General features: G+C 39.2%; 1 pseudogene; it reads right to left on the bottom strand.

Annotated features, from left to right (window-relative positions):
* Positions 1 to 313: 313 nt before the first annotated feature.
* Positions 314 to 869, bottom strand: LOC109263458 (small ubiquitin-related modifier 2-like; annotated as a pseudogene).
* Between the last annotated feature and the right edge of the window lie 8,587 nt (positions 870 to 9,456).

The raw sequence follows: 9,456 nt of genomic DNA, 5'->3' as shown, positions 1-9,456 counted from the left end.
AACAGCTATGTACAAAAACTTGTAAAATTGTCCTTTGTTTTACAATGATAAATGAAAAACATTAAAATTCTCCAATCAAACAAGGTATGCAAGGATTTTTATGTTGTTCTTTTTTTGTTAAACAGTGAGAGCAAAATAACTTACTGGAATATAAACATAAGAGCTGAAAGAGCATGCCACTAATGGAGAAAGGGGGTATTTTCACAGAACCAGTATTTTTCCCCATCCCATCTCCATTTGATGTCGATCAAAACATACCATTGGCCATTTAGTTAAAAAAATGCAAAATGCTTGTGCACCTACACAGTTACTTTATGTACAATAAATAAGGGCATGGGGAAGGGGAAAATGAAAGAATAGAGAAAACTATACTGTAATAGTCAGGATGTGGTGGAACCAAATTGCGGTTTTCTAATTGAGAATGTCTTCTTGGTCTGGAGGAACAGAGTTCTGGAGTAAAGTAGCAAGTTCCCTTTTTCGTAAACACCTCCTGTCTGCTGCTGGAACACATCAATTGTATCTTCATCCTCCATCATCAACTGTGCAGGTGTGTCTGTTTCATTGATCGGCTGCCCATCAAATCGGAATCTGATCTGCCTCATTGACAAACACTGTCGTTCACACTAGGCTTTCATTAGTTTACTAAGTGGTGTATGCCTCTTAATCTTAAACTGCTCCACAGAACCATCCTGCCCTGCCACCTTCTAATTAATATGATCGTTGTTCTCAGTCTTGACTCCTTCCTTGGGCTTTTCGTTGGCCACGGCGAGCGCCAGAGTCTCCTCAGCTGCCGCTTCACAAGAGAGGTACCAGGTCTGCACCGAACGACCACACAAGCAGCACCAGGAGCGGCCTAAAACTAATTTCATTTGTAATGGATAGTGTGGCTGTACTTCAAAATTCAGGATACAACAAGATACGTGTTGAAAATCTTCCCTGACCTTCAATTCTCATCCATGGAGCCACCTAGCATTACTGTTCTTGAGTACCCTCCCTTGCAGAAACATTCTTTTCTTATGTAAGCAACTGGCTATGTTTTATATATTAAATTCATCTTTTTGAAAAACTTATTTAAATAAATTCAAGTTAGTCAACATACAGTATAGTATTGGTTTCAGGATTAGAACCCAGTAATTCATCACTTACATATAAGCCAGTGCTCATCCCAACAAGTGCCCTCCTTTTTTTTTTTTTTTTTTTAAGTTTATTTATTTAGTTTTTGGGGGAGAGGGAGAGGGAGAGAGAGAGAGAGAGAGAGAGAGAACCAGCTGGGGAGGGGCAGAGAGAAGGAGAGATACCCAAGCAGGCTTCACACTGTCAGTGCAGAGCCTGATGCTTGATCCCATGAACTGGGAGATCACGACCTGAGCCAAGATCAAGAGCCGGGTGCTTAACCATTTGGGCCACACAGGCGCCCCCAGTGCCCTCCTTAATGTCCATCACCCATTTATCCCATCCCCCCCACTGACCTCCCCTCCAGCAACCCTCATTTTGTTCTCTGTCTAAAGAATCTCTTATGGTTTAACTCCCTCTCTTTTTAATCTTATTTTTCCTTCCCTTCCCCATGTTCATTTGTTATGTTTCTTAAATTCCACATATGAGTGAAGTCATATGATATTTATGATTTCTTTGACTAATTTAACCTTTACAAGTACAGAATTATTATTATTGCTTTTGCCAGGGACAGAAAAACAATACAAAATTTGCAAAAGAAGGAAGTTGTCATAAGTGTTTGGACACTTTTCTGTCTCCCCTCTGATCCAGCCATTGCTGTGGCAACCAGCTCCAGGGAGGGGGGTGTGGAGGCGGGGGGTGGGTATTGAGGCGGGGGTGTGTGGGTGGGGGCGCGTCAGCTAGCCTCACTTGGGTTGTATCCCAACAGCGCCTCACCTTATCTCAGGCCTGTGCCATGAGCACTTCTTGCTTCCTGTCTGGGGTATGTCTGACACCTGCAGGTAGGAAATCTTAGGAAATCCTGTAAGCACTAACAAGTGTCCACCCACAAGTTCAGGGAAATGAAACCCTTTTGGAAGCAACTTTGTCCAGGGGGAATGGGAGCTGATGGTTAACTACTTCCTTCTCTGTTCTTCTAGCCACGTTTTGTTCTGTGTTTCATAAGGCTTCTCAGACATTTCTGCAGAATTGAGGAAAACAATGGTCCTGCTAGTGGTGGCCAACTAGGAGCCTGTCCTTGGAGAGGCTTTCCTTTCTGTCTTTAGTGGCCTCTTCTGCATTCTGCAACCTGGAATCACTTCCCAAATCAACTGCTTACAGTTTTGGAGGAACTCAGGTGAAAACAAATTAAAAGTTCTATGATGTTACTTTATTTATTTATTTATTTATTTATTTATTTATTTATTTATTTATTTTTTTAGAGAGAGGGAGAATCTTAAGCAGGCTCCACACTCCACACAGAGCCTGACACAGGGCTCGATCCCATGACCATGGGATCATGACCTGAGAGGAACTCAGGTGAAAACAAATTACAAGTTCTATGATGTCACTTTATTTATTTATTTATTTATTTATTTGTTTGTTTGTTTATTTATTTATTTATTTTTTTTAGAGAGAGGGAGAATCTTAAGCAGGCTCCACACTCCACACAGAGCCTGACACAGGGCTCGATCCCATGACCATGGGATCATGACCTGAGAGGAACTCAGGTGAAAACAAATTACAAGTTCTATGATGTTACTTTATTTATTTATTTATTTATTTGTTTGTTTGTTTGTTTATTTATTTATTTTTTTTTTTTAGAGAGAGGGAGAATCTTAAGCAGGCTCCACACTCCACACAGAGCCTGACACAGGGCTCGATCCCATGACCATGGGATCATGACCTGAGCCGAAACCAAGGGTCTGATGCTCAACCGTCTGATCCACCCTATCACTTTACTTTTAATGATGTATTTTAAATAGAAACCAGTGAAATCCTCATGTGAGAAAGAGCCATGGTGTGAAAAGCCTGGGGTCTTTTCTCCTTTCAGGAAGCCTAGCACTAGTGCAAGCCTTCTGATCACAAGTTATCCCTGAGTAACTTTAAACAATTTTTTGAATGAGTAATATATGTTCGTGGTACAAACTCTAAAAGTACAAAAGCAAATTTAGTGAAAACAGTCTTTCATCCCTTCTCCCAGTCTCCGGTTCTGCTTGTCAGGGGCAGCAACTGCCTTCAGTTTGTTATGTGCCCTCCCTGATGTTCTATGCACACAAAAGCATATACATTAACTGGACAAGTATTTATTGATTGAATGAATATATATGTATATACAAATATGTTATTTTCTTTTTACAGAAATCGTTGCATTTCTCTAACTCAACTCTGTAGCTTACTTTCTGCATTGAAAAATGCCCACCTGAGTAATTTTGATTAATAATAGCTAACAGGCAAAATTCTCTGATGCTAACAGTGGTGGCAGCCTGAAATAATTACAGCCATCAGGGAACGTGTATCTTTTTGATCCACTTATCTTGCTGAGGGGCCTAAGATGGGAAGGGAGACCATCAAGGAGCCAGGGGAATGATTGGAGGGTATTGGGTCTCAGGTAGGGATTAGATCTTGATTTCCTTTCACCAAGTTCATTTCCTGGGAGCCCCAGATTCTGTTCTCAGGATTCACCTGAGATGGGCCCTGAACCTTGCACCCTGGAAACCCTCCTTTTTGGCACAGGCAATATTTCTACTCCTGTCTTTCACCCTCATTAATCTGTGTTGCCACTCCTTTAAATGTAAGGATATTTGTAAGTTGAAAGCTGGGGTTTAGGGTCTGTATAAATAAGTGCCCTAAAAGTTTAATCCACTGAATTAGCAAAGAGAATCCAACTGACTCTTAGACTCCCAACTTCCTAGAACTTATAGTAACTTTAAAGATCATTTGGAGCCCCCCAGTCAGGCAATTCCTTCATTTCCACTCTTGAGTTAGTGGCAGATCTAAGACTTGCATTTGGGTTCTACTCAATTGCATGAACGGAAAGAGGTTGTTAAGGCCAGGTGATTCTTTTTTGGATATGGGAGTAAAGAAATATATAACCCCTTTCTTAAAGTTTTGGGATAAATAATGTCCCACTGGTCTTTGAGTAGATGCCTTCTGTGCTTTTACTACTGCCTTCACTCCATCTTAGTGAAGTTTAGTTCACTATGCCCCTGTAGCCTCATCTGTGGAAATTACCTTCTATAATGGGCTGAGATAAAAAGATACATTTTAATATTACTATTGTGATAAAAATTGCTAATATTTGTATAGTGCTTTACAGCTTATAAAGGGAATGTGACTGCTTTTATTGAATCCTTAAAACAACCTGGCATGGCACAGCAGATTATATTTTCCAAAGATGGAAAATTTATATCTCATCTCTCATGCTCTTATAATCCAATGTGGACCTCTACCAATAGAATATGTGGACGTGACACTATGTGACTTCCAAGGCTGTATCATAACAGGCAGTACAGCTTTCTCCTGGATCTCTCTCTCAAGACATGCTCTTTCGCAGGCACCATGGAGGACATCTGGCTACCTTGAAGTTGCCATGCTGGAGAGACCATGTAGAGAGAATGTGTAGAAACACAAAGATATGCCTGAAACATTCTAGTGGCTCCAGCTCTCACTGTTCCTGTCTTTCCAGGCCAGGTGACATATGAGTGAAGAATATATGAGTGAAGAAGCCTTAAGATGGCACCAGGCACAGCCACATCCTGACTGCAGCCTCTTGAAGGTCCCTGAGTTAGAATTGCCCAGCTGAACTGCTCCCAAATTTTTGACTCACAGAGAGAAAATAACTAATGTTGTTTTAAACCACTAAGTTTTGGAGCGATAGATATATAATCATAGTGATGCTAACATATGGTATTATTGTTATACCTATTTAACTGTTAAGAATATTGAGATCAGTGGCCAGCTGAAGGTCTCATCAAGTGGTAGAGTTGGGACATGCCCTCATGTCTTTAGCTCTAATTTCCATGTTACTTGTTCTTCTCTCTGTTGTAGGTTAAGGCATAGTCACACACACACAATGTATATTTCCTTCTTCAGTTTTACATAAATCTAAGGGGTGGTGACTTCTTTCTTTCTAGAGTCCTGAGGTTTTTGTTCACACCACACCTCTACCTGTACCATAGCTAGCACAACCACTTGCTCTGCTCTGTGACCACTCATCTGTAAGGGTTTTTGATTCTTACAGTGTTTTCTTTGGCTCACCCATGTCTCTGGCTGTAATCAAGCTTCAGAAGCCATGTAGTGACACTACTTTAAGGCTGTCATGGGGAAGGATCCTCCTGAAGGGAAGAGGAACATTTTGCTGTATTATGTGGGCTGCTCATTTAAGCCCATGATAGCCTGGCACCTGTGTCCTAGTGAAACAATTCAATGCGCTTGTGAGTGGGCAGCGAGCCAGTCTAGCAGATGGTCATGAGAGAAGGGACCATGTACCGTGTGATCATCAAGTGTGCTTGCCCAGGGCGGGAGTCCCTGCCAGAAAGGTCCAAATGTCTGCCCTTAGAACTGGAGTCTTATTTTTGTAAGAATGCCTAAAATAGAAAAAAAAAATGTCTGGAAAAAAACTTAACAAAAACATTTTTTTTAATTTTTTTATTTGAGCTGGAAACATAGAAGAGAACTGAGCTGTGTTAGGAGAAACCTTTTGGAAGTTGAAGTGCTTGGTCATAAGGTACTTACTGTGGAGCTTTTTTTCCTGGGTTAACAATAGCTCACTATGAAATTAGAGAAAGTGGATATTCACTGTGCTTGCATAGAAGTTGTATCCCAGGCTCATAGCTTTACCAATGGGATGGTTCTGGAAACATCTGAGGCAAGAGGAGGCCAGAGTCTGTGGCTTACCTGTCTGGAAATAGGAGTTAGCAGGCAGTTAGGCTGGAATATAGAAGCCCCCTAGTTTAGATTGGCCTAATCCTCTTTCCAGAAAGACATGTAACATGAGCCCCATATAACGTTTTTGGTTGTCAAACACCCATGATATTGTAGGCACTACCAATGAATTTTTTTTTTTAAAATGTTTATCCTCATTCAGTTTTCAGTAAATGTTCATGTATTCATTTTTTCAGAAATTACTTATTATCTTCTCTCACACTGGAAGAGAATATGCCTCATGGTAGTGGAGGTATATAGAGATTTAAAATCCTGTCTCAGAATTCAAAGGCTCTTCCATTTCATAAGGAAGTAAAATTATATAGAGGTAAATATGAAGCAGGATGTGAAAGGCTATAAGAAAGGTAGAACAAAATAATATGGAGAGTAAGGGAGAAACAGAGGAATGGGTTCTTTGTACCCTATTAGCTTCAGCCATGCCTGTAGGAATATGTAGTGTTTATAACAGACAGTGGCTCTTACTGCTATTTTCCCTATTTAGAAAATATAGGTAATCAAATAGAATGAGATAAAAATTTCCTTTAACTTCATTATTCAAAGACAACCAGTCTACCTATTTCAGTATACACATTTCAGTCATTTGTGTGTGCACATCACACACACACACACACACACACACACACACACACACACGGATCATACTAGATATTCCGTTTTGTAACTTGCCTTTTTGGCTCAATTGTGACCATTTTTCTAGGACATGAAACATTTTACAACATTATTTTAAGTGGTTGCATAGTATTCTATTGTATAGATACATATCTAAAGGAATCTTCTGTTTTGGGCTTTTAGCATGTAACTGCCCACCCCCATTATAAACATGCAAAGCAAACATACTAGTAGCTCTGTCTTGGTGTGTATCAATGATGACCTTAGGATAAAATCCTAGAAGAGGAAATATTGGGACAAAGCAAATCTGCATTTTCAAGGCCATAGATACTTCTGCCAATTTGCCATTGAGAAAGATGTCTTTCAGTTGCATGAAAGTCTGATATCCCTGCAGTTTCAACAACATTCAACAAATTATTACAAACTCTCAACATTTGGTATGTAAAGGATATATTATCACTGCTTTTTGATTTACGTTTCTTTGATTACTAAGAAGGTTGGATAAGGTTATAGTAGATTATGTAAAATTGACATAGTTGCACTTAGAAACAGAATCAAGGCTTACTAGGCATCAGTAACAATGAAGCATTAATGATAAACTGGGGCAGACTATTTCATTTGACTTTTTATTAGAGTTAATAGGCAAATGGGTCATAAGAATATGGCAGGTATAGCATAATTGTTTTCCAAGCCTGACATTTGATGCTAATATATATTTAAACAATTTCTTGCCACCAAAATAGAGAAAAATGGGTTGGCAGACATTTTTCTTTATTGGACTTCTACTTGCTTGGATGTCTGTATCTGTGCACTAAAGGGAGGTTTTTAGGGACAAACATCAGGCCTCTGTCTTCGGATCCATGTCCTCAGTAGTTCTATCAACACCATGGATGAAGTAGTCAGAGATGATCTTAAACTGGCATAACAAAATTAGAATCCAAAAAAAAAAAAAAAAGCACGATAGAAAAAAGAACCCCTTAGCATCAATCGCACTTGGAGGATGGGAGTTGAGTGTGTGGTTTGGTAGTAGCATGCATTAAAAAAAGGCATTTTAATGAAATCAGTGTGTTTTGAATCTACAGAGTGCCATAGCCGGGGAGAAAAGGGAAAGTAGCAGAAGACTGCATTAATGCAGATAAGAATACACTTACTTTGAGGAAGTGGGAAGAGAGGGCAGCACCACATGCTGCCCTGGCCAGTCCCCACTTGGGGAAGCTATCTCATGCTGGTTTGCACATTTTCAGAAGGGTGTGAGCCCCTCCCTCCTTTTCAGATTTCAGAAGCTTCCATGTCCTCACTCAGTGTATTTGGGCGCATAATTCAGTGCCCTTAATGGGAAAACCCAAGGGAAATCACAGATAGACTTGAGAATTTTGTTATTCCTTTCAAAGTCCAAGGGGATCATTTTATTTGTTCAACTGGATACATACGTGATGATTGTCTTGCATCTTTTTATTTCTGCTACTCTCGGGGATCAGGAGGATCATTAATAGCAAATTCCCTCTTCTACATGTTTATGTATGTTTGTTTAAATAGCAGGATGGTAACATTGTTTCTATGGGGCATAGGGACAGAGGAGGAAAGGAAGATGATGATTAAGGCTTTCATTGTACATCTTTGCTTTCACTACTTACAATGAGCATGTATTTTCTTTCGGAAAAAAAGAAAAGATCAATGAATTTATTTTTTTATTAATTTTTGTAAACAATCATAAAGTTATAAAAAGTTAGAAATATATTTTATATATTTTATTTTATTTTTTTTTAACGTTTATTTATTTTTGAGACAGAGAGAGACAGCGCATGAACGGGGGAGGGGCAGAGAGAGAGGGAGACACAGAATCTGAAACAGGGTCCAGGCTCTGAGCTGTCAGCACAGAGCCCGACGCGGGGCTGGAACTCACGGACCATGAGATCATGACCTGAGCCGAAGTCGGATGCTCAACCGACTGAGCCACCCAGGCACCCCTATATTTTATATATTTTAAAGCCCCGAACCATTTGAAAATAAATTGCCAAACTGATGACCCATCATTCCTGAGTATTTTAGTGTGTATTTCCTATAAACAAGGACAATTCCCCTCATGACCACAATACAACCATTAAAATCAGAAAATTAACATCGATACGTTGCTACATTGAATACTTATACCCCATTCAAATTTTACCAATTGTCCCAATAATGTTTTTCATAGCAAAAGATTTAGCTCAGAATCACATGTTGCATTTAACATCATTTATCTTTAGTCTCCTCAGTTGGTGACAGTGCCTCAGTCTTTCCTTTCATGACCTGAAACTTTTATAAGGATGACAGGACAGTTATTTTGCAGAATGTTCCCATATTTGGATTTGTCTGATATTTTCTCATGATTAGATTCAGGTAGTGCACGTTTGGCAGGAATATCAAAGATGTGACACTGTTCTCACTGCATGTTATTGGGTGATACAATTTTGATTGTCCCATCACTGGTGATATTCCCTTTGTTCACTTGATTAAAATGGTATTTGCCAGACTTACCCATTATAAAGGTACTCTCTCCCCCTCTGTGATTAATATATTTTTATGGAGGTCCTTTGAAACAATGTAAATGTTTCAGTCTTTTTCAGACTTTCAATTTATTCATTCATTTATTTATATATGTAGGAATTTGCGATGTGTTATTATTCAGAGGACTAAAATTCTGTACACTATCATAATTAAATGTTCCAATTATCCCAGATTTGACTGGTGAGAACCTCTTCAAGCCAGTTTCTCTAGTCTTTCGACATGTTCCCATCATTCTTTGAGTACTTCCATACTTTCTGACACAACAAGATATTTCAGGTTTATCTCGTACTTCCATTGTCTCAGTCCTGGAATTGATCATTCTTCAAAGGATCTTTGGTCCCTTTTATTTATTTCTTAAAAATTTTTTTTCTTAATGTTTATTTATTTTTGAGAGAGAAAGAGAGACAGAGTGTGAGTGGG

Source organism: Panthera pardus, unplaced genomic scaffold (genome assembly GCF_024362965.1).
Source record: "Panthera pardus isolate Hobbes unplaced genomic scaffold, ASM2436296v1 HiC_scaffold_17, whole genome shotgun sequence".
Taxonomy (NCBI): Eukaryota; Metazoa; Chordata; class Mammalia; order Carnivora; family Felidae; genus Panthera; species Panthera pardus.
This window is presented reverse-complemented; position numbering and strand designations above follow the sequence as displayed.